The sequence below is a fragment of the Mobula hypostoma genome, chromosome 15 (assembly GCF_963921235.1).
Source record: "Mobula hypostoma chromosome 15, sMobHyp1.1, whole genome shotgun sequence".
Classification (NCBI taxonomy): Eukaryota; Metazoa; Chordata; class Chondrichthyes; order Myliobatiformes; family Myliobatidae; genus Mobula; species Mobula hypostoma.
Window position 1 is genome coordinate 47,018,688 of NC_086111.1, and position 25,755 is coordinate 47,044,442.

The window sequence follows — 25,755 nt, forward strand, 5'->3', positions numbered from 1 at the left end:
TAGAATGCATTATATTTCCTTATACTTTTCTACATTTCCCACACATATTTTCATAAACAGTATTGACCCCTAAAATCCTTGGCCAAGTTCCACAGATAAACTGGTGTAATTGGATCGCATGCTGTGAAATGTACCTTTATAAAATCAATGGATAGTGAATTAAACAGTAATGTGCTCCAGCAGCAATGACCTTTTTCAAATGACATGCTAAATGATTTAGTCTGCCTTGTCTTATTTTCCATACTTTTTCCTGCTGCAGACCATTCATTGTTCCTCATGTCAAATAGCTGTCAGGTTCATGGGTTCCAAAATAAAGTGAGATAATTCCCAAACTAACAACATACTTGCACATCACTAATTACAATAGTTACTGGGACTCAGCTGTGAGTAAAACTCAAGAGTCCAAGTGTGTGGTTAAAAGCCTAAGCTTTGTTTCTTGGCTGCCTAGTCTGAAGAGATCAAGGTGTAATAGCTCACATACATAATGTATATACAGTACTATATGAAAGCCTTAGGCACCTTAAATTTTTTATATAAATTTATTTTAGATTTTTTTTGTCTTTTGCATTAATGTGTCAATAGAAAAGAGCAAATTTTAGATTTCTAAACATTGATTCTCTGAAAAATTAAGTGTTACAGAGAATTTTTTGTATTTTGTTAAAGAAAATAAGATATTAAATAACAGACCACTTTTCAAATAAAAACTTGATTACTGTATAGGTATATGATTGGATCAGTGGATGATTAAACAAAGATAACAATCAGGATGCTAATGATTAATGAGACGATCAGTTGAATGAACTAAACTGTTTAACTGAAACAAAAACGGGTGTGGAAGGAATCAAACTAGGTGAAGGATGACCAAACTAAAAGATGAGGATGTGGTAGATGTGACAGTTCAACCTTCAAATCACTAATTCTTACACCATGGCAAGAGTGAGCCTATCAACCAGGCACAAGGTGGTCATTCTGTATCAGCGAGGTCTCTCCCAAGCAGAAATTTCGTGACAGACAGGAGTTTCAAGATGTGTTGTTCAAGCTCTTCTGAAGAAACATAAAGAAACAGGCAAGGTTGAGGACCAGAAACACAGTCGTCGGTCACGGAAACTGGGTGCAGCAGGGAAGAAATGGTGTTCCTTCTAAATCAGAAGAAGCCCAGCACTGCTATCAGCTCTGAACTCACAGAAACACACTGGAACCCAAGTACATCTCACTACAGTCCAGAGAAGCCTTGTCAGAAGTGATCTTCATGGAAGAGTTGCTGCGAAAAAGCCATTGCTCTGAAGTGAAAACAAAGCCAAGAGACTTGCCTATGCATAAAGACACAAAGATTGGGGCACTGAACAATGGCACAAGTGCTCTGGACTGACGGGTCAAAATTTTAAACTTTTGGCTCAAACAGGAGGCAGTTTGTCCATAGAGGAGCTGGAGAGTGCTACATGGATGAGTGTCTGCAGTTAACAGTGAAGCACGGCTGAGGTTTCCTGGAGGTTTGGGCTGAATTTCTGCAAATGGAGTTGGTGATCTTGAAGCAACCATGGATTCAGCAGTGAGGTAGATACAGCAATTGCGCTTGTGAATTTGCACGTGTCAGGTAATTATTTAATCATGATAGTATTTAATTCCATACTTGTCGTAGTGCTTGTCGAGACTTGGACAGAGCACAGCAACATTTTGCTGCCTGTTGGCTTGTTTCCTACCTGACCAATGAATCTCATGGCCAAGGTCAACTGCTCTCTCTCTGCTGGGTCCATCTTTGTGTGGTCGAGCCTTTCTGTTACCAGGTTTGGATATGGCCCAAGTGCAGAGTGAGAGACACTGAAGCAGGTCAATAGTTCACAAACCTCATTGCGAACAGTTCTTAAGGGAAAATAAACAATTAACACGAGGCCAAATAGGGTTGTTAACTAAAACTCTCAAATGAGAAACGAAGCCCATACTGTGGCTGAAAAGAAAATCTAAACATTAAACGAATGCCGCTAGTCTTCAAAGTCAGTTGACTCAAAAGTCCAATTTCTCAGGGAAGGCCAAAAGCAAACAGGCAGCCAAGTGTTGCTGTGATCTGTCCAAGTCTCAACAAGCTCTACGACAACAAGTATGGAGTTAAATACTATCATGATTAAATAATTAGCTGACACGTGCAAATTCACAAGTGCAATTGCCGTATCTACCTCGCTGCCAAATCCATGGTTGTGACAGATCCGATCAGAATTAATGGAACCCCCTGTGCTGAGAAGTACAAGCAGATTCTCATCCATCATGCAATACCATCAGGGAGGCGTCTTATTGGTCCCAACTTCATTCTGCAGCAGAACAATGACCCCAAACACATGGCCAAGGACATAAAGTAGAGTCTTCAGTAAAAAGAAGATCAAGGTGTTCTGCAGCAGCTGGTATGGTCTACAAAGAGCCCTGATTTCAACATCACTGAGGATGTCTGGGATTACCTAGAGAGACAGAAGCAAGCAAGATAGCCTAAGTCTGCAGAAGAACCATGGCAAGTTCTCGAAGATGCCTGGAACAATCTACCAGTCGATTTTCTTATTAAGCTGCATGACAGTGTACCTAAGAGAATTGATGCAGTTTTAAAGACGAAGTGTGGTCACACCAAATATTGACTTGATTTTGTTTATCACTGTTTACTGCTCTTTATAGTTTTAATGGTCCGGTCTGTGAAGTCCGCGTTCCGGTTCAGGTTCCGATCCGTGGACTCCGGACTCCGGGTCTTCCGGCTGTCCCTTGTTTCAGATGGGCTTAATCATAGACACCTGATGCTCGTCTTGGGACTGTGAATATAAGTGGCCCTGGGTTCAAGAGTGGTTGCTGGTTTGTCTTGTCAGTATCCTGTCCTTACCTTTGTGGGGTAAGTCAGGCTGGCTTATATCCTGACATGTGGGACAGAAGTAAGGTTGCATTGTGTATTCCAGGGACTAGCAAATGCTGGCTGGCTGGTTTAGTGAGCAGAGTGGTGGACATCCTTGCTGAAATCTGGAGGAAAACACACAAAGGATGCAGAGGGGGATCACAAAGCTGAGGAAAGAGGACCGGGTTGAGACAACAGAGACTTTTGGAGAAGAGGAGTTTGGTGGGTAATACCGTTCTGGCTGACTGGAAGTGTACTGAGAGTGGTAAGTGTAAAGGAGTTGGGTGCTTACTGATCTGGTTAACAACAGATGTTGCAATCTGGGGTATATTATGATTGAGGAATGTGTTTGTAGACTGGGTATTGAACTTTGTACTGTTGGACTTTGGCCACATTCCACTGTGATACAACACTTGGTGGCATGGGAGGTCATTCCTTCCTGTGGCCATTGAATGTGCAGCTCCTCCTGTGGAGGGTCAGACACCCTGAGCCAATAGACTGGTCCTGGGCTTATTTTCCATCTGGCATAGTTTGCATTTTGTTGTTTGATTGTTGGGGGTTTTTGTATTGCTATAGTTATGCTCTATTCTTGGTTGGTGCGGCTGTAATGAAACCAAATTTCCCTCAGGATTAATAAAGTATATCTATCTATCTTTGCTGTTACCCTGTGGTTGGATCTGTACCTTCCTGTCCTTGCCTCTGTTGGGTAAGCCAGGCTATCTTTGCTGTTACCCTGAGGCTGGATTGTTCCCTTCCCCTTCCTTCTGAAGCCTTGCCTGCAACCTTGTCAAGTTCTACTACTGGAGTGAGACTGGAGCCTTGCTGTGTCAAGATAAGGAACTGTCTATTGTTGAGTTGGAACTGTCTCTGTGTCCATGCCTTTGCTAGGTAGATCTGGCTGTTTGCTGCTACCTAGTGTTGGGAACCATCCTGTCATGACTCCTCCCTTGGAGGGTCAGACACCCTGAGCCAATAGGCTGGTCCTGGACTTATTTCCTGGCATAATTTACCCATTTCTATTTATGGTTTTGTTACTATTTAATTATTTATGGTGCAACTGTAATGAAAACCAATTTCCCCTGGGATCAATAAAGTGTGACTATGACTCTGTTCAGTATTCTGTGTAGAGGCCTGCTCCCAAATCCTGTTTCACAAGGAGGGGCCCTGGCTGTGTGCTCCATGTCCCTGTGTTCCTGTCTCTCAAGTCCAAGGCTCTGTGTTCCTGTGCTCTAAACCAAGGCTCTGTATTTCTGTCTTCCCCAAGACCAAAGCCCTGTGTTCTGTATTCCTGTTGTCCCAAGTCCAAGGCTCGGCTGTTCCTGAGTACCAAGTCAAGGCTTCGTGTTCTCGTCCTGCCCAGTCTCCCAAGACCACGTCATGTCTACGCCTAGTTCTGGAGTCTGAGCCCAAGTCGAGACCCAGGTTCTGGGTCCTTGTCCAGTCTCCAGCTCAGAGTGGGAACCCTCCCCTCAAGGAACCCAAGCCATATCCAGTCCTGTAGCCATGTTGTGTCCTTGCCTAGTTCTGGTGTCTGAGCCCGGGTCAAGTCCCAGGTCTGGGTCCTTGTCCAGTCTCTGGCTTGGCATCCAAGCCCAGGCTCCTAGGTCCCAGTTCCTAGTCCCATTTGCCTAGCCAATGTCCTAGCCCAAGTCTGTTTTCTTGTCCCAGCTCCTAGTCTGCATCCAGTCACGTCCCTAACTCTGGTCTCTAATCCTGTCCTGTTCCTAGTACTTCAGTGTCTGTGTCTTGCATTTGGGTCTGCTCCCAGCGCCTCCCTGTTATGACAATAGTAGATGTTCTGATATTTAGGAGCTTTGTTTCATTATTTTTGAAACCATATTCTCCATACACATTTTTTACATGTACCTAAGATTTTTGCTCAGTACTGGACATGTATATGTATACATAATAAATACAGTATATACCTGTCTCTGAGCCCACTACTTCAGCAAGAATTCACCACTGTGCACTGATGATCTCTTCTCCCATCTCCAATTCTCCTCCTCCTCTTGGACACCCTGTGCTAGTTATCTGCCTGCCCTGAATCCTTTCATCTCTAATTGTTCATAAGTGATTAAATGGCTCAACTGCAGCACTTGTCACTCCTCCTCAAACCTTGCCCTCTGAATACACTACCCTCCACTCTTTCCACACCAGATCCAACCTTGCCATCAAATCTACAGACTTGTAATGTGGCAACTGACATCTACTTTGCTGAGGCCAGGATACAATACTCAGACACCTCCTCTTACCTACATCTTGAAAAGGACCCATCTCCACACCATCAGGAAACTATTTCCAGCACTGTCACTGACCTCATCAGCTCAGTTTCCCTACCATACACTCCTTGCTTCTATCTCCCACCCAACACCCACAAACCTGACCATCTGAGTAGGCCCATTGTTTCTGCCTGCTCCTGCTCCACTGAGCTTGTGTCTTCATATGTCAAATTCATTCTATCCCACTTGCTTCAGTCCTTTCTCACCTACATCTCTCATACTCTCATCCTCCTCACTAACTTTGAATTCCCTGGCCCTGACTGCCTCATTTTCACCATGGATATACAGTCCCAATAAACTTGTATCCCCCATCAAGAAGACCTTAAAGCTCTCTGCCTCCTTCTCAACAAATAAACCAACCAGTTCCCTTCCACCTCCACTTTCCTCTGTCTGGCAGAACTGGTCCTAACCCACAACAATTTCTCCTTTGCTCCTCCCATTTTCTCTAGGCACAAGGGGTAGCCATGGGTACCTGCATGGGTCCCAGCTATGCCTGCCTTTTTGTTGGCTACTTGGAACAGTCCATGTTCCAAGCTTTGCCTGGTAATGTTCCCCAACTCTTCCTCTGCGACACAGATGACTGCATTTGTGCTGCTTTATGTTCCCATGCTGAGCTCAGCAATTTCAACAACTTGGCCTCCAACTTCCATCCTGCCCTTAAATTCATTTGGTCCATTTCTGACACCTTCCTCCCCTTTTTCAATCTGTCTCCATTTTTAAATATTCAGGTTTGTAGTTTCTGTAACTTGGGGAACATGAATGTTTGGTCAAATTTTTACTGTTTGTAAATAAGTGATCAATATATTTAGTCAATGTTTTCCATCTCACTTGCCAGACTGGCGAACCTGATTCACTATTATATTTTGGCTCTGCAAGGGTATGGCTCTTTGACCAGAAATGCATATCTTTAAAAGGTTATTTAAAAGAGAGGACACTCTGTAGGAGAGATACAGAGTCCCAGGGTGGACTGATAATAGTGAGGGCTTTGGAAGTCTTGCTAAACTACTAATAGGTGATAGAATGCTAATAGATTGGTCAGACCAGTTAGATTTCACCAAGGTTGAAATGGGATACTACACTGCTTCCATACTTAAATCTTTGGGTTTTCCCTGGAGAAAAGATAGCCAGCAGGATGCTTTCTGGCTGTTTGCAGCAATTGTAAGGTATCAGTATAAAATGATAGTGAGTCTTAATGAATTGGAAAATCTCAGTCAGAGCTGTATTATTCTGAAAGAATCACCAAAAGGTTCCCTGCAAAGGATATTGGCTAACATTCAGCAGCAGTGGGAATCGGGGGGATGGGGGTGGCTAGCACATTCACACCTCATTGTTGTAGGGAGGGTGTCATTCATCCTGTGTCTGTCTTCCCTGTAAATGGAGTGAATGATTTAAATGTGAAGAAATGTGAGGTATGGTCACATGCATCAGTTTGGTGTGTGTGTGGACTTTACCTTTAAGAGACTCCGTGAATGTGTTCCACCCAGTTGTTCTTTTCCTCAGGCATTCTGAGTATGTTGTTTCTCTGAGAATTTAACTGTCTGTTTTAAGCTTTCAATTTCCATACGAAGTTTTAAAGAAGGAGAGTACAGCCTGGGCTTTGTGTTTTTGTGATCTAATCTGTTTGTTTTCTTAATCTGTTACATGCTTATTGTGTCTTAATATGTCACTTTGTTACTTGTTTCCCCGTGCAATTGATTTTAGGGATGACTTGTTTTTCATACTGACCATATGAAATTTGAATTGATGTGGTAGAAATTTGAGCAACTTTATTCCAGATATAGGATGCTTACATTTCAGAAGGAATTGAGCATTAGGGAGCAATTCGATAAGTTGTGTTGTTTTTGTTTTTTCTATATACCCAGTGACTAATCAGGAGCAAGTGCATTTGTATCTCCCTGCATTACAGAATGGCAAAGTGGTGGATGCTAACTTGTAGGAGATCCTGTGATATATACCCGGGGATTGCATTTGAATTTGCACACCAGACCAAACAGTCAGATTGCTGAATTTATTACATTACAGAAGGGAGGCCACTGATATTGATCCTTTTGACAAGGGAAAAGACTGTTGGGGGAAATAATCTGGCTTCTTGACTTTGGGCATTTTAGTTTGGGGGATCTGGGAGGGGATAATCTATTCCAGCTAACCTTAACCCAAAGTGTGGTAACAACCTTAAGGTACTTAAGCCTTAATAGCCCTGTTAGAATAAGTGCTTCAAGAGCTGGTAGTTCCCTCCACACCCTTTGTTTAATTGGAAGGTCCTGAATTTTAAGTGATTTTTGCCACCTGAGAATATTGGTGTAGGTGGTATGTTGAGTACAGGTACAAACTGCAAGGTGAATAACAAGTGTGAGCAGGAACAGTATCTTGGGATAGCTATGCCAGATGGTGTTGTGAAGGTGGGCACTTGTTGGACATTGAATGGCACTTACTGGATATGCAGTTGATATGTGGTGCCGCATGTATGCCACTCCAGTGGCCTGGATGAGCATCTTGTCCACGCTGATCAGTAAGAGGGCTATTACAAAGGAAGGAAGGTTTCTAATAATAGCCTTTTTCAGCATGGTGCAGCCAGACTGTCCCACTTAATGATTTTGTTTACCTTAGTTTACTTGCTCACAAAGGAAGATGGCACTTGCACTGTTATTGGTCAACAATGCTACAACTATATTCCTGACAGGATGGGTGACATCACTTGGCTGATCATGTCTGAAAATCAGTGTATAAGATCAAGTAGGGGATCGGCTCATCAGCTATTATACTCGGGTGGGTCTGGTAGCTATTTGGTGTACAGGGAAGCTGGTGGACTACTGTAGTATACTGGGCTTGGGATGACTATTGAGTTCACAGTATTGGACATTGTTCTCGTGTTTTTAAAAGTAACTTTGGGAGATTGTGAGAGTCATACAGTTCTGAGGATTGAATCATCACAATCACAACTTTTGAGGGGTAGAGTGTTCTGGGGGGAGGGGGGCATGCCTTATTCTGCTTGTTGAAAGTCACTTCTATCATTGGTTAGTTTAGAAACTACAGCTGCTTTTCCCATAGGTTAACTGCCTGGTGTCCAGTTTCAAATATCCTGGGTATATAGTGATCATGTGTGGGAGTTTCTTTCACTCTTCCTTTGTTTAAGGCAAACAGTGCACATGACCATTGGGAAGGTCATGCTCTGCATGTGCTTTTAGCAAAGAATGTTTGCTGAATGTTCAGCTTTGTAGTTTCTGTAACTTGGGGAACATGAATGTTCGGTTGAATTTTTACTACTTGTAAATAAATGATTGATATACTTATTTACCGTCAGTGTTTTCTGTCTCATTTGCCAGACACATGAACCAGATTCAACATTACACCTGTCTCCTGAAAACATCCTGTTCACTTTTTTCAATTCCTTCATCTCCACTACATCTGTTGCCTGTATGAGGTTTTCTTTTTCAGACCATTAGAGTTGTCATCCATCTTCAAAGAATGGGGCTTTCCTTCCTCCACCATTGTTGCTGCCCTCATTTGCATCTCCATTTGCTAGATATCTTCGTTCACCCTGTCTTCCCACTGCCTTAAAGTGATGGTGCTCCTCTTGTCCTTGTCTACCACATGAGCCTCCACATTGAACACATCATTCTCAGAAACTTCTGCCAATTGCAAAGGGATCCTACCACCAAACACATCTGTACCCCCCACCACTCTCTGCTTTCCACGTAGGTCGCTCCCTCCTTGATTCCTTTGTCTATTTGTCCCTCCTACTAATCTCCCTCCTGGAACTTATCCATGAAAGTAGGCAAAGACTTGCACCTTGCCCACTCATCTCCTCCCTCATCTCTCTTCAGAACCCCAAATAGTCATTCCAGGTGATGCAACACTTCACCCGTGAATCTGCCAGAGTTGTCTATTGCATCCAGCCTCTACATTGGTGAGACTCATTGTAAATTGGGCAACCATTTCTTAAAACACCTCCGCTCTATCCACCGAAAGCAAAATTTCCCAGTGGCCAAGCATTTTAATTTCAATTTCAATTCCTATTCCTGTTCCAACGTGTCCATAAGACCATAAGATATAGGATCAGAAGTAGGCCATTCAGCCCATTGAGCCTGCTCTGCCATTCAATCACAGGCTGACCCAATTCTTCCAGTCATCCCCACTTCCCTGCCTTCTCCCATACCCTTTGATTCCCTGGCTAATCAAGAACCTATCTATCTCTGCCTTAAATGCATCCAATGACTTGGCCTCCACAGCCACTCATGGCAACAAATTCCACAGATTTACCACCTTCTGATTAAAGCAATTTTTCCACAGCTGTTCTAAGTGGACATCCTTCAATCCTGAAGTCGTGTCGTGCCATGCCGGTCCGTGGCCTCCTCTTGTGCCACATGAGACCACCCTCAGAATGGAGGAGCAACACCTTATCTGGGTTGTATCTAACCAGATGGCATGAATATCAATTTCTCCTTTCAGTTTATAAAAAAAAAAAAAAAAAAAAAAAATTCCCACCCTCTTTTTTTAGTCCCCACCCTGGCCTCTCATTTCTTCTCAACTGCCTATCATCTCCCCTGGTGCCCCCTACTTCCCTTTCTCCTATGGTCCATTCTCCTCTCCTATTATATTCCTTTCTCTCCAGACTTACCTTTCCCACCCACCTGGCTTTACCCATCACCTTTTAGCTATCTTCTGTCCCCTCCCCCTACTTTTTATTCTGGCATCTTCCACCACCCCCCCCCCCATTCCTTCCAGTCCTGAAGAATGGTCTCAGCCTTGAACATTGACTGGTTTTTATTTCCATGGATGCAGCCTGATCTGCTGAGTTCTTCTAGCATTTTGTGGTTGATACACAGTATGGTTGGCTGTTCGTCCATTGTTGACGTCGATGAGGACCTCGACACCATTAAGATGGTGTCGAGACTAGCGCGTGATTTGGATTTAAGTGAGGGAGAGTTGCGCAGCGTCAGCCTCACTCTCTTCCCAATTTCCATCTGGATCCAGTAGCAAGACAGAGTCTAGACAGCTGGAGATGGGACTAGGTGCAGTGGATGACCAGGATGTCTTCTGTGTCTTGTCCTGCTCTATACGTTCCACGACGCTTGCAGAGACCGCCGCCTTGACCATTGGACCTTTCACTGGTCTCGTCCACTCAATCTGCCGGAGTCTGTCTTCACATGCTGGGATAGACAACTCCCTATCTCACCGAGGGTTTGAGACCCGTCGGCTACCCTCACCTGGTTTAGCCGGCTTGTCGAAGCTGTTGCCCAGGGTGTGGCCGCTGTCGCATGCAAACAGCTATGGGGAGCCACAGTATATACACATGCACACATACAGTACTGTGCAAAAGTCACAGGCACATATAAATAAATTCTGTAAAGCGAAGATGCTTTCAAAAATAAAGTTTCAAAATATCAATACATTTACTATAAAGAGCATTAAACAACAATGTACTAAATCAAGTCAATATTTGGTGTGACCACTCTTTGCCTTTAAAACTGCATCAATTTTCTTAGGTACACTGTCATGCAGTTCTATAAGAAAATTGGCTGTTAGGTTGTTCCAAGCATTTTGGAGAATTTGCCACAATTATTCTGCATACTTTGGCTGTCTTGCTTCTGTCCCTCCAGGTAATCCCTTACAACCTTAATGATGAATTCGGTGTTCTGTGGAGGCCATACCACCTGGAACCATACAAGAAATCTTGGAAGCCGAAGACATTTACAGAGTACTATGTATATATGTATAACACTTTGGGCAAATGGGGCTCGTTAGCCCTGGTTGCAGCTCAATCAGGAAAAGGAAAACTCTGTTCTCAAACCTCTGCTGCCTTGTGGCTATATCCACTCATGGGGAAGGATTTGGGGTAAACTCCAGGGGGGAAAAAAATTTGGAGCTGGAGACCCTAAGGCAGTCCTACATTGAGTTGAAAGCTGACTGGCAACTCCTACTGGTGCCAGACTGGATTGTCTCTGCTGTTCCTCTGGATTCATCAGCTTTGTAGATGGGGGAACCTACCACAAGGGCAAAAGCTTGTCCTTTCCATAAGCACTGCCCTAGTTTACATGGACAGTTGGGATGCGACATTCATGGTTGACCCCAATCAACGAAAGGCCTTAAATAATGAGTGTGTGTACATATGTATAATCCACAACACCAATCTTTGTTTCATCTTCAAACCCACTCATCTACATTCCCAGCCAGGTCATTTATACACATCAAACAACCAAGGTCCCAATACCAATCCCAAATTTAACCAATTTCCCCTGGGATCAATAAAGTATGACCATGACTATACAGATCCCTGTGGAACACCACAAAACCGAGACCTCCAGCTGGAATAAGTTCTTTTAACCAATGTCCTCCATCTTCAATGTGCAAGCCATGTCTGAATCCAAATGGCCAATTCACAATGGGCCCCATGCATTTTGATCTCCTAAATGAGCCTCCTGTGAGGAACCTTGTCAAGCGCCTTACAAAAATCCATGTAAACAACATCCACAGCTCTACCTTCATCAATCACCCTCGTCACCTTGGCAAAAACTCCCTCAAGTTAGAAAGACACTTTTTTCCCTGCACAAAGCTGTGCTGACTCTCTAATTAGATATTGATTTTCTAAGAACTCATAAATCCAATCCTCAAGAATTCTTGCCAGCAAATTCCTGACCACTGATGTCAGACTCTCTGGTCTATAGTTTCTAAGATTATCCCTGGTTCCCTTTTTGAATAATAGAACAACATTAGCTATGCACTAGACCTCTAGGATCTTGTCTGTGGCTGGAGAGGAAATGGAGATATTGGTTAAAGCCCCAGCAATTTCTTTGCTTGTCACTCTGTAATCTGGGATATATACCATCAAGCCCTAGGGACTTATTCATCTTAATGCTCTATAAGCAACCTAACACCATCTCTGCCTTTACCTTGAAATGCCCTGGCATATCAATATGCTCAGCACTGATCATCCTATTCTCCATGTCCTTCTCCTTAGTAAATACTGATGTAAATTACTCATTAAGGACCTCATCTACATCCTCCACACACTCCTTTATTCTTGAGTGGTCTTACTCTCTCCCTAATTAGGCTCTTTCTCTTGATGTATCTATAGAATGCTCTGGGACACTCTTTAATCCTATTTGCCTTTGATTGCCTTTCCTGGCTTTTTTAATTCCCTTCTTGAGTTCTTTTTCTGTCTTCCTTATGATCCTCAAGGGCCCTGTTTGTGTCTTGCTTCCTAAGATTTATATATTTCTCCTTTTTCTTGAATGAATTCATCTCTCTCATCATCCAAGGTTCTTTTACCTTGCCATTCTTGGCCTTTCTTCTTACTGGAACTGCATTCTGTACAATTGGCCTTTACACATCCTCCACATATCAGATGTGGACTTATCCAAAAACAGTTTTTTTTTTCTCCAATTAACCCTCCCTAGTGCTCTCGGTGGCTGGGTGGAGATACGTCACTACCAGAGGAGTTGTAAGGTGCTGGTGTTGCCCTTAAGGCATTTATTTGACTTTGTTGGGTCTATGTTTTAAATGATTTGTTTGTAACTATTTGAGAGTTAAACTAAAGGTTGATAATTAAGTTACAGTATAACAAAGGTAAATTCATTGTCTTTGGTATATCGCGGCATGCGATGACGTCACCTCTGGTTTTGCTGTGCCTTGTTTCGAGAAGGTGTGAAGGTGGGTTCCTTGCATGCAGCATGATCGTGAAGTGCTCCGTTTCTACTCACAAAGAAACATTATAGAAGCAACGCCTTAAGTTCATAAGAATGTATTTGAAGTAAAAATATTAACGCGGTTTCTGTTAAGGAAGCGGTGGTTCGGGTGGCACGTGTGTCGGCTTTTCAATTTCAAAGGCGGGGTGGGCTCGAGCCCGATGGCAGTTTGACGGGACCCTCCTCACCTACCACTCAGGGCAGCTGGAGACACTCGCTAAAAGAAGGGAGTGTGTGTGGTCTCCAGAATGAAACAGATGCTGTATGTTTGTATTTTTATATCAACTGTGTTCACTATGCAATGTTAATGTGGAAAAGTGCACAGTAAATGGTTAACCTTACTATGACTCTGTCTTCATCGGCTCCAGTTTAACTTGGTGTTTAGTCAGAGTTTCAACACACTGCATGAGAACACTACAGTGCTCCTTCCCTTTGCTAGCCTGCAGATCACCTTTGTGCAAGGTGTAGCACCTACCTAGCACCACCCACCTCCTGATCAGGGTCACGTGAAGCCATGGGAGCAGGTGATGGATGGTCTTGTGAACATCTGGTGCAAATCACAAATCCTGGTTATGCAACCACTGATGACAGGCAGACAATCCCTGAAGACTATTGATATTGGCTGGGATTACCTACCTTGTAAAAACACTGTCCAGAAGAAAGCAATGACAAACTACTTCCATAGAAAAATTTGCCAAGAACAATCATGGTCATGGAAAGACCATGATCACCCATGTCATATGACATGGCACATAATGAACAAACAAATATGCCTCTTGTGATTTTTTTATTTCCAGTAATTATCTCACCTCTGATTCCTTCTTGTTATCACTATTAGTTTCCTATTTGCTCACCCATTCAGAAGTCTTTCAACTAGCCAGTCTCATTACCTAACACTATGTCTAAAACAGCCCCTCTTCTTGAACTATTTACACGTTGGGCTAGCTATATTTTAGGAGCACTTTGTGGTTGAGCCCACTAGGGGATCAGTAATTCTTGAGTTGGTGGTGTGAAATGAACCGAATATGAATAGGGAGCTTAAGGTAAAGGAACCTTGGGAAACAGTGATCATAATATGATAGAATTCATGCTGTAATTTGAAAAGCTAAAATAAGTTGTATCAGTATTACAGTGGAGTGAAGGGAACTACAGGAACACGAGAGAGGAGCTGGCCAAAAGTGATTGGAAGGGGACATGAACAGGAAGGGCAGCAGAGTAGCAAGGATTGGAGTTTCTGGAAGTAATTTGGAAGAGAACATGTTTTAAAGGCAGGATGGCACAATTGTGGCTGACAAGGGAAGTCAAAGCCAACATAAAAACGAAGAAGTGCATATAACATAATGAAAATCCCTGGGAAGTTAAAGGATTGGGAAATATTTAAACACCAACAAAAAGGAACTAATAAAACCATAATGGGGGGATGAAGAAATGAAATATGAAGGTAAACTAGCCCATAATATCAAAGATGATACCAAAATTCCTTTCAGATATACAAAGAGTTTAAAAAGAGGCAGAGTAGATATTGAATAGCTGGAAAATGACAGTGGAAAGATAGTAAAGGAGGATAAGGAAATGACAGACAAACTATAAGTATTTGCATCTGTCTTCACTGTGGAAGGCACTAGTTCTATGCCGGAAGTTCAAGAGTGTCAAGGGGCAGAAGTGAGTGCAGTTACTGTTACTAGGGAGATGGTGCTTGGGAAATTGAGAGGTCTAAAGGTAGGTAAGGCACCTGTACCTGATGGACGACACCCCAGAGTTCTAAAAGTGGCAGCTGAAGAGATTGTGGTGGCATTAGTAACGATCTTCAAGAATCACTAGATCCTGGCAAGGTTCTGGAGGACTGGAAAATTGTAAGTGTCATTCCAGTCTTCAAGAAAGGAGAGAGGCAGAAGAAAGGAAATTATAGGCCAGTTAGTCTGACCTCATTGGGTGGGAAGGTGTTGGAGTTGGTTGATAAGGATGTGGTTTCATGGTATTTGGAGGCATATGACAAAATAGGCCAAAGTCAGTATGGCTTCCTTAAGGGAAAATCTTGCCTGACAAATCTATTGGAATTCTTTGAAGAAATAACAAGCAGGATAGACAAAAGAGAATCAGTTGATGCTGTGTACTTGAATTTTCAGAAGGCCTTTGACAAGGTGCCACACATGAGGGCTGCTTAACAAGAGCCCATGGAATTACAGGAAAGTTATTAGCACTGGCTGATTTGCAGGAGGCAAGGAGTGGGAATAAGGGAAACCTTTTCTGTTTGGCTGCTGGTGCCCACTGGTGTTCCACAGAGGTCTGTGTTGGAACCACTTTTTTTACATTGCATGATGAAAATGATGGCTTTGAGGCCAAGTTTGTGGATAATGAGGATAGGTGGAGGGCCAGGTAGTGTTAAGGAAGCAGAGAGGCTGCTGAAGGACTTGGAGAGATTAGGAGAATGGGCAAAGAGGTGGCAGATGGAATACACTGTCAGGATATATATGGTCATGCACTTTGGTGGAAGGAAAAAAAGCATAAGCTATTTTCAAAACAAAATTCAAAACTCCAAGGTGCAAAGGTATTTGGGAGTCCACATGCAGATTCCCTAAAGGTTAATTTGCAGTTAAATCGCTAGTGAGGAATATTAACATTCATTTCAAGAGGACTGGTATATAAAAGCAACAATGTAATGCTGATGCTGTATAAGGCACTGCTGAGGCATCTATCGTGAGCACTTTTGGGTGCTTTATTTAAGAAAGGATGTGCTGACATTGGAGTGGATTCAGAGGAGGTTCATGAGAATGATTCCAGGAATGAAAGGTTTATCATTTCAGCAGCAATTGAAATCTCTGGGCCTGTAGTCGCAGGAATTTAGAAAAATAAGGAGGGATCTTATTGAAGCCTATTGAATGTTGGAAAGCCCAGACAGAGTGGATGTGAAGAGGATGTTTCCTTTGGTGATGGAGTATAGACCGGGGGCTCATCCTCAAAATAGAGAAACATCCAGACAAAGCATAGATGAGCAGCAATTTCTTTAGCCAGAGGGTGGTGAATCTGTGGAATTCATTTCCACAGGTGGCTGTGGAGGCCAGGTCATTGGGTGCATTTAGATGGACCTTGATAAATTCTTGATTAGTCATAGCATTAAAAGTTATGGGGAGAAGGCAGGAGAACGGGGTTGAGGGGGAAATGGATCAGCCATGATGAAATGGTTCTAATTCTGCTTCTGTCTTATGGTCTTATGTTGATGTAAGAAATCCTCCTGGATGCACCTAACAAATTCTGCCCCATCTAAGCCTCTTGCACGCAGAAGGTCCTGGTTTATATTAGGGAAGTTGAAGTCCCCCATGACAACAACCCTATCATTGTTACACCTTAATCTGCCTGCATATCTATTCTTCAATGTCAATCTCATCAGGGTGATTGCACCCTTCTTATTTGAGTTCTACCCATATAGGCTCAGTGGACAAGTCCTCCATTACGTCCCTTCTGAGTGCAGCCGTCCGATTAGTAGTGCAGGCCTCCCACCCCCTCGAACCCCCTTGATCACTTAACAGATATTGTGCAGGGACAACATGTGCCAAGAATTAGCAGATGGAGTTCAATCCAGGCAGTTTGGGAGGTCAAAAGTAAGGGGAAAGTATACTATCAATGGCAACACCATTATCGTCACAGATTTACGGAGGGATCTTGGGGTTGAAGTCCATATCTCCCTGAAAGACAAAATAGAGGGAGTGGTGAGGAAAGTGTGCGGCCTGCTTGTTTTCATCACTGGAGTAAGGGAATTCTGAATATACTGTAAGCAGAAGAAAATATTATTGCTTCAGTTATCTAGAAGTGGATATTACATTGTTTTTACTAAATATCATTGCACAAGTCCAGTATAAATATAAGAGCTTGCCTTACCAATTCCTAAAGCAAATCTCTTAAATGGCCCCCCAGTGTGAACTAGCAGCTTGCGATCAGAGTCCTTGATAAACTAAGAAAATAGCCAGTTGATTGCCTATTATATATGCTCTACTGTCACCAGACTTGCATGTTAATTCTACACATGAAGTCAAATATTAGTAGAAATGTATACAATTTCAACCAAGAAATTGTCAGTAATTAAAATGTTTTTCATGACTTTTACTGTAACACTACTAACCTGAATTGAAGTTTGATAAGCACATGGGGGGAAAAAAACCTGATACATCACTTATTAGTTTTTCAGATTTTAGGGTAGTGCCAACAAAAGATATATCTCCAAGGATAACGTCAAAACGCAACAATTTTCTAGAAAACAAATTTACTAACTGTTTAAATTATGGTTAGAATTTTTCTACTTGGCTCAGAAAAGAAATCGTTGAAACTTTCTCAGCAGGCTTGGAAGCATGTGTGGAGATAAAAACAGAATGATTTGGTCCATGTCATTCAGATAGATCTAGGAATGTGAGAAATCAAGTGTGTTTTAAATTCAGCTTGTGGGAGGAGGTGGGATGGTGAGAACAAAAGGAATGTCTGTGATAGGGTAGAGGCCAAACTTTTAAAAGTACAGAATGCAAATACACAGCAGTTCAAACACCATCTGTGAAAAGAAGAATAATTAATGTATCAAGCAGAAGACTATATATTCAATTCCATCCTCAAGGGTATTCAACCTGAAATGTTAACTCTTGTTTCTCTGCACAATGCAGTCTGAGCTGCTGAGTATTTCCAATATTTTCTGTTTTCATCTATGAATTACAGTATCCTGTGGATTCTGGATTTTCATTTGCTAAGACCAGAATGACTCGAGTGAGATAAGTGCTGATGAAACATCAACTCCTGCCTGAGAAGTGACTTGGATCCACTCCAGCTTGCCTTCTGGCACAACAGGTCCACAGCAGATGCCACCTCATTGGCTCTTCACTCATTCCTACAAGATCTGGACAGCAAAGATGCATACATCAGGATGCTCCTTACTGACTACAGTTCAGTATTCAAAACTATCATCCTCTCAAAACTAAACAATAAGCTTCAAGACCTCGTCAACAATACCTCCTCATGCAATTCGATCCTAGATTTCTTCACCTGCAGACCCCAGTCAGTTTGGATGCCAATGTCTTCTCCACAGTCTCCACCAGCACCAGGTGTACCACAAGCCTGTGTGCTTAGCCCCCTGCTCTACTCACTTTAGACTTATGATTGTGTGGTTAAGTACAACTCCAATGCAATATTTAAGTTTGCTGGTGACATCGCTGTCATATTATGAATCAAAGGTGGTGATACATCAGCATGTAGGAGGAAGACTGAAAATCTGGCTGAGTATTGCCACAACAACAACCTCTTACTCAATGTCAGCAAGACCAAGGGACCAATTATTGACTTCAGGAGGAGAAAACCAGAGACCCATGTCCTCAGTGTGGGATCAAGAGGTGGAGAAGGTCAGCAACCTTAAATTCCTTTGTGTTATAATTTCAGAGGACCTGCCCAGTACCCAGCAGTAAGTATCATTATGAAGAAAGCATGGCAGCACTTCTACTTCCTTACAAGTTTGTGCAGTTTTGGCATGACATCTATAAATTTGACTGGCTGCTTCACTGCCTGGTATGCAAATATCAATGTCCTTGAATAGAAAATCCTACACAAAGTAGAGGATGCAGTCCAGTCCATCACAGGTAAAGCCATCCCCGCCATAGAGAACATCTACATGGAGTCTTGTTGCAGGAAGGCAGCATCCATTATCAGGGTCGTCCATCACCCAGGTCATGCTTTCTCCTCGCTGCTGCCATCAGAAGGAAGGTACAGGAGCTTCAGGACTCGCCCCACCAGATTCAGGAACAGTTATTACCCCTCACCTATCAGGCTCCTAGACCAGAGGGGAAAACTTCACTCACCCCATCACTAAAACTCTTCCTACAACCTTTGGACTCACTTTCAAGGACTCTTCATCTCATGTTCTCAGTATTTATTGCTTATTTATTATTATTTTTTCTTTTTGTATTTGCACACTGGTTGTCCACCCTTTTTGGTCTTGCCTTTCAGTGATTCTATTACGATTAATGGATTTATTGTCTTGTGGGCATACTCAATGAATCTCAGGGTTGTACATGATATGTATGTACTTTGATGATAATTTTACTTTGAACTTAGAAATGCTTCAATACAGTTTAAGAAGGGTGGCCAATGCTTGTTAATCACAGCTATGATTAACAAGTAATCCAATGGATAGTTCAGTCATGATTAGTAAATATTGACCATCCTTTCTATGACAACACCAATAGTAAGTCTAATCTCAAGATATTCTGTACCCTAGCAAAGACATTCCCTTTCTTCTCTCCAATCATTCCACTCTACTCTACTCCACTCCCCCGCCTGCACTTTGCACTCATGTTTCCTGTTTCCCTGAAAAATTATCATCCAGAACAGTTGTTTCTGTTTCTTAACATTTTCTGCTTGAACTGCTGAGTATCTGCAGCATTTTCTGATTTTAGAACAGGATAGCAGTTCACTTCGATTTTTGAGGTAAAGTTTCCAGCATTTTTACTGGAATACACATGTTGATTTTTAGGACAGTAAATTACAAAACTGATGCACTGAAAGAAATGCTGAATAAGTGGACAGCTACTTCAAGTAATCAAATTTTCCTTTGTTACTACTTTTGAGATAAAAGAGTAAGAAATAGAAGTTCCAACCTCAAGCATAAAAGCCAGATCATGAAAAGATTATTCAGGAACAATCTAGCCTGGAAAAAGTAAGAATTTATAGAAAGCAAAGGGGACATCTACATAAGGAAATGTTTCAGGACTCTGATTGAAAGTACAGTATCAGAATCGGGTTTATTATCACTGTCATATCACGTGAAATTTGTTAACTTAGCAACAACAGTTCAGTGCAATACACAATACAGAAAAAATGAATAAAAGAAGAAAAATAATAATAAACAAGTATATCAATTGTGTATATTGAATAGATACAAAAAACATGCAAAAACAGAAATACTGTATATTTTTAAAAAGTGAGGTAGTGTCCAAAGATTCAATGTTCATTTAGGAATTGGATGACAAAGGAGAAGAAGCTGTTCCTGAATCACTGAGTGTGTGCCTTCAGGCTTCTGTACCTCCTACCTGATGGTAACAGTGAGAAAAGGGCATGCCCTGGGTGCTGGAGGTCCTGAATAACGGATGCTGCCTTTCTGAGACACCGCTCCCTAAAGATGTCCTGGGTACTTTGTAGGCTAGTGCCCAAGATGGAGCACTACAGATTAACAACCTTCTGTAGCTTCTTTCAGTCCTGTGCAGTAGCCTCTCCATACCAGACAGTGATGCAGCCTGTCAGAATGCTCTCCACGGTACAACTAAAGTTTTTGAGTGTATTTGTTGACATGCCAAATCTCCAAATTCCTAATGAAGTATAGCTGCTGTCTTGCCTTCTTTACAGCTACATCAATATGTTGGGACCACATCAGATCCTCAGATCTTGACACCCAGGAACTTGAAGCTGCTCACTCTCTCCACTTCTGATCCCTCTGAGCAGCGGTCCCCAACCACCGGGCCGCAGACCGGTGCCGGGCTGCAAAGCATGTGCTACCGGGCCACGAGGAAACAATATGATTTGGCGATATGAGTCAGCTGCACCTTCCCTGTCACGCCCACTGTTCACTATTGAGCTTGAACACACGCAAGGTCATTACGCACGTGTCATTCATGTCAGCACGGGAAGGAGATCAACTCCTCGAGCTTGCAAATGACGGCTGGCTGAGAAGTATATTTGACATAACATCTCTGCCGGCATTCTGGATCAAAGTCGAGGCTAAATATCCTGAAATGGCCATGAAAGCACTGAAAATGTCGCTTTCATTTCCAACATTTTTCTGCGAAGCGGAGCTTTCTGCATTGAATGCAACGAAAACTAAAATTGCAGAATAGACTGGACATAAGGAACCCCCTTCGAGAATCACTGTCTCCCATCACCCCTCGATAGGACCGTCTTGTTGCAGGGAAACAAGCCCAGGGATCCCACTGATTCAGCGATATTGGTGTGTTGCAACGATTTTATATGTTCATACGGAGAAAATGTGTGCTGTGTTTAATATCCAAACGTTACTTAATGTTATGATGCTATTGACTTATATAACCATATAATTATTACAGCACGGAAACGGGCCATCTCTGCCCTTCTAGTCCATGCCGAACGCTACTCTCACCTAGTCCTGCCGACCTGCACTCAGTCCATAACCCTTCATTCCTTTCCTGTCCATATACCTATCCAATTTTTCTTTAAATGATAATATCGAACCTGCTTCTGCCACTTCTACTGGAAATTCATTCAACACTTTCTTGAAGCTCCCCTGTCCTCCCCTGATAATTGACTTGTCACTATATTCATTCGTAGAAAATATGCGCTGTGTTTAATATTAAATTTGTTAGATAAACCCTTTCAGAAATGAAATTGTGTATTAGCCACTTATCACCTATATTCTGGTCGTGATTAACACCCTCCACCCCGCTGCCCAAACAGAATCGCCGAAAATGATTTGTAGAAGGGAGAAGGGGGGGAAAAAATATCGGTAGGTCACGCATGCGCACTGGTGCCCCCGCAAGGCTTCATGGTCATTGTAGTCTTTCTTGGGGTAAACGCAACGTATTTGACTGCTACATACATCAAAGTTGCTGGTGAACGCAGCAGGCCAAGCAGCATCTATAGGAAGAGGTGCAGTCGACATTTCAGGCCGAGACCCTTCGTCAGGACTGCTACTCTTGTCTGTTAGCAACCCTACGCCCCCCCTCTTCCCCCCTCCCCCCCCGGGTTTGGCCGGTCCGCAAGAATATTGTCAATATTAAACAGGTCCGCAGTGTGAAAAAGGTTGCGGACCCCTGCTCTGAGGATTGGTATGTGTTCCTTCATCTTGCCCTTCCTGAAGTCCACTATCAGCTCTTTCATCTGACGTTGAGTGCCAGGTTGTTGCTGCAGCACCACTCCACTAGTTGGTGTATCTCACTCCTGTACACCCTCTCATCACCACCTGAGATTCTACCAACAATGGTTGTATTGTCAGCAAATTTATAGATGGTATTTGAGCGATGCCTAGCCACACATATACAAAGCAAAATTTTCCTCCACAGATTTAAAATAAAGGGAAAGTTATCACTGAGGACTTACTTTCAGGGACTCTGTGGTTCATGTTCTATATATTTCGTTTCTTTTTTGTTTGCAGAATTTGTTCTTTTTTTCACAATTGGATGTTTGAGGGTCTGTGGTGTGGGGGTTTTCATGGATTCTGTTGAGATTCTTTGCTTTGGCTGCCTGCAAGAAGGTGGATTTCAAGGTTGTGTATGGCATACTTACTTTGATAATAAATGTACTTCAAATTTTCCTGAAAAAGATTTTCTGATATATATTTATGATCATTAATACTTTGTGTGCAGAGTAGACAAAATCACTTTTCATCTGTAAACATTACATATTCTTTCAAATAATATACACACTGAAACTTTCTATCATTGAGCTAAATTTCTGATTTGTGTAAAAAGCCTGTGATCCCCATGATTAGAGAAGTTAAAAGTATCTTATTGCACATGCTGAAACTTCAAAGTGCTGAAAGGTAACCAACTGAACAAATAATTAAATAAAAATGTTTTCATTTGACTTTCACATCTATTTATTGACTAGCAATCACTGTGCTTTGAAATAGTGCATTAGTTATCCACAATCAAAGTTATATTGTAAAATACCAAAGTACAAGGCATTAAATTTCAAAATAATATTAATAAGATTAGTAGCTCCTGAGATGAAGCTCCCCTGTAAACAAAGTTATTTAATTTGAACTCCAGACTATTCAAACTTCCAGATGTTTTTAGGTACATAGAATCTTTTCTGTTGGAAAAAAGCTGTTCAAATTGATTACTGCTAGATTATTACTGAAGAGGAAAAAAAGCTAAATAAAGATGATAAATTTTAACTTGCCAAATCTCAGTCTATGTATTCATGCTTCTGTTTACTTTTCTAAAAACACTGGCCAAATGTGTGCCAAGTGTTCAATATACTAAGACTGATAGATAAGATCATACATTATAGAAGCAGAATTAGGCTATTTAGCTCATTGAGTCTGCTCTGCCATTTTATCATGGCTGATTGATTTCTTTCCTACTGAACCCCATTCTCCTGCTTCCTTTCCATAACTTTTGAGACCCTTACTAAAAAACCTGTTTTAAATACACCCAGTGACTTGGCTTCCATAGCCATCCGTGGCAATGAATTCCACAGATTCATCACATTCTGGCTAAAGAAATTGTCCTCACCTCTGTTCTAAATGGACATCCTTGTATTCTGAGGCTGTGCCCTCTGGTCCTGGCCCTTCCCACTGCTGGATACACTCTCTCCGTCCACCCTGCCCAGATATTTTGATATTTGATAGGTTTCAGTGAGCTCAGTTTTTAAACTCCAGTGAATTCAGGGCCAGAGTCATAAAATGCTTTTCATATGTTAGCACTTTCATCCCATAAATCTCCTCTGGACTCTGTCTAATGCCAATGTAACTTTCTTTTGATAAGGTGTCCAAAACAGCTCATGAATCTCCCAATGTGGTCTGACCAATGCTTTATTACACCTCAGCATTACATCCTTGCAGTTATGTTCTAGTCTTCTGGAAATGAAAGCAAACATTGCATTTGCCTTCCTTACTATCAGCTCGATCTGGAACACCTTTGAGATCATGAACTATATACAGATTACAGCACAGGAGTTGTTTGCTGTCTTGAGGCAAATTAGGATGGATAAATCCCCAGACTATTACAATGTATTCACTTGGACAATGGGGGAGGTTAGCACAGTAGTTAGTGGCCATAGCTGAAAACATCCTTGTATATGAGTGAGGTTCCAGAAGATTAGAGGATAGCTAATGTTGCTCCATTGTTTAAGAAAGGCTCAAAAAAATAAGCCAGAAAATAATAGGCCAGTGAGCCCAACATCAGTAGTGGGTAAATTATTGGAAGATATTCTAAGGGACTGGATATATCACTATTTGGATAGACAGGGATTAGGGATAGTAACATGGCTTTGTGTGTGGTTGTGTTCAAACAATTTTAGAGTTTCTTGAAGTTAGCAGGAAAGTTGATGAAAACAAGGTAGTGGATGTCATTTACATGGACTTTGGCAAGACCTTTTAAAGTCCAGCTTGGAAGATTGGTCAAGAAGGTTCAGTCATTTAACATTCAGGAAAATATTGCCTTTGTGGGAGAAACCAGAGAGGTAGTGATCGTTGCCTCCCTGACAGGAGGTTTGTGACTGGTGTTGGGTCTGTTGCTATTTATCATCAATATCAATGATCTGAATAACAATGAGGTAAACTGAATCAGCAAATTTGCAGATGACAGCAAGATTGGGGGTGTAGTGGACAGTGGGAAAGTCAACAAAGCTTGTAGTGGGATCTGAACCAGGTGAAAATACAGGCTGAAAAGAGGGATATAGAATTTAATGCAGAGAAGTGTTAGGTTTGCACTTTGGAAAACCAAACTAGCTTAGGACCTACAGTGAGCAGTAAGGCACTGGGGAGTGTGGTAGAACAGAGGAATCTGGGAATATAGATCCTTAATTTCTTGAAAGTGGCATCACCGATAGATAAGGATGCTTTTGGCACATTGGCCTTCATGAATTAAAATATTGACTACAGGAGTTGGGATGTTATTTTGAAGTGTTATAATACATCGATGAGGCTTAATTTGGAATATTGTATGCAGTTCTGGTCACCTGCCCACAAGAATGATTTCTATAGGATTGAAAGAGTGCAGAAAAAAATGACAAGTTTGCCAAGTCTTGAGGACCTGAGTTATAGAGAGAGGTTGAATAAGTTAGGACATAATTCCCTACAGTTTAGGAGAATGACAGGGGATTTGATAGAGGTATACAACATTTGGAAGGGTATAGACCAAGTAAATGCAAGCAGGCTTTCATCACTGAGGTTAAATAAGACTAGAACTAAAAGTCAGTGTTAAGGGTGAAAGCTGAAATGTTTAAGGGGAACACGAGGGGGAACCTTTTCACTCAGAAGGTATGATAGCATGGAAAAAGCTGCCAGTGAACGTGGTGGTTGCGAGTTCAATTTTTGAGAAATTTGGATAGGTACATGGATGAGAGAGACATGGATGGCTATGGTCCAGATGCAGGTTGAAGGGATAGGCAGATAAATATTTAATGGATTAGATAAGACAAAGGGCATGTTTCTGTGTTGTAGTGTTCTATGACTCCATAAATCTATGTTCTAACCTTTAAAGAGTCCTGCAACAGGACTCAGTCCTTTTGCACCACTGATTTCTGAATTCTCTCCTCATTTAGAAAATAGTTTATGGTTTTATTCCTTCTACCAAAGTCTATGACCATATGCGCTCAGTAGCCATATTATTAGATTCAAATGAATCCATCTGAGTCGGCAGATGGTGACAAACCTCCCTCAGCATTTTACTAAATTATTACCTTAAGTTATTTGCTTGACTTTGTGGTAAGGTTTAAACTAAAACTGACTTGCACAGAACAGTCATTCTAAGGAACCAGGCAAAAAGAACAGCAGAATATACTCTGTCCACTTTATTAGGTATATTAGTTCATTAATACAAGTATCTAATCAACTAATCATATTGCAGTAACCCAATGCATAACAGCATGCAGACATGGTCAAGAGGTTCAGTTGTTCTGATCAAGCATTAGAATGGGAAAGGAATGTGATCAAAGGGACTTTGGCTGTGAAATGATTATGGGTGTCAAATGGGGTAATTTGAGTATCACAGAAACTGATCTCCTGGGATTTTCATGCACAATCATCTATAAAGTTTACAGAGAGTGGTGCAAGAAATAGAGAAACACTCAGCGAGGAGCTGTTCTATGGATGAAAATGCCTTGTTAATGAGAGACCAAAGAAGAAAGGCCATACTGGTTCAAGCTGACAGGAAAGTGACAATAACTCATAACCATGCGTAATGACAGTGGTGTGCAGAAGAGCATC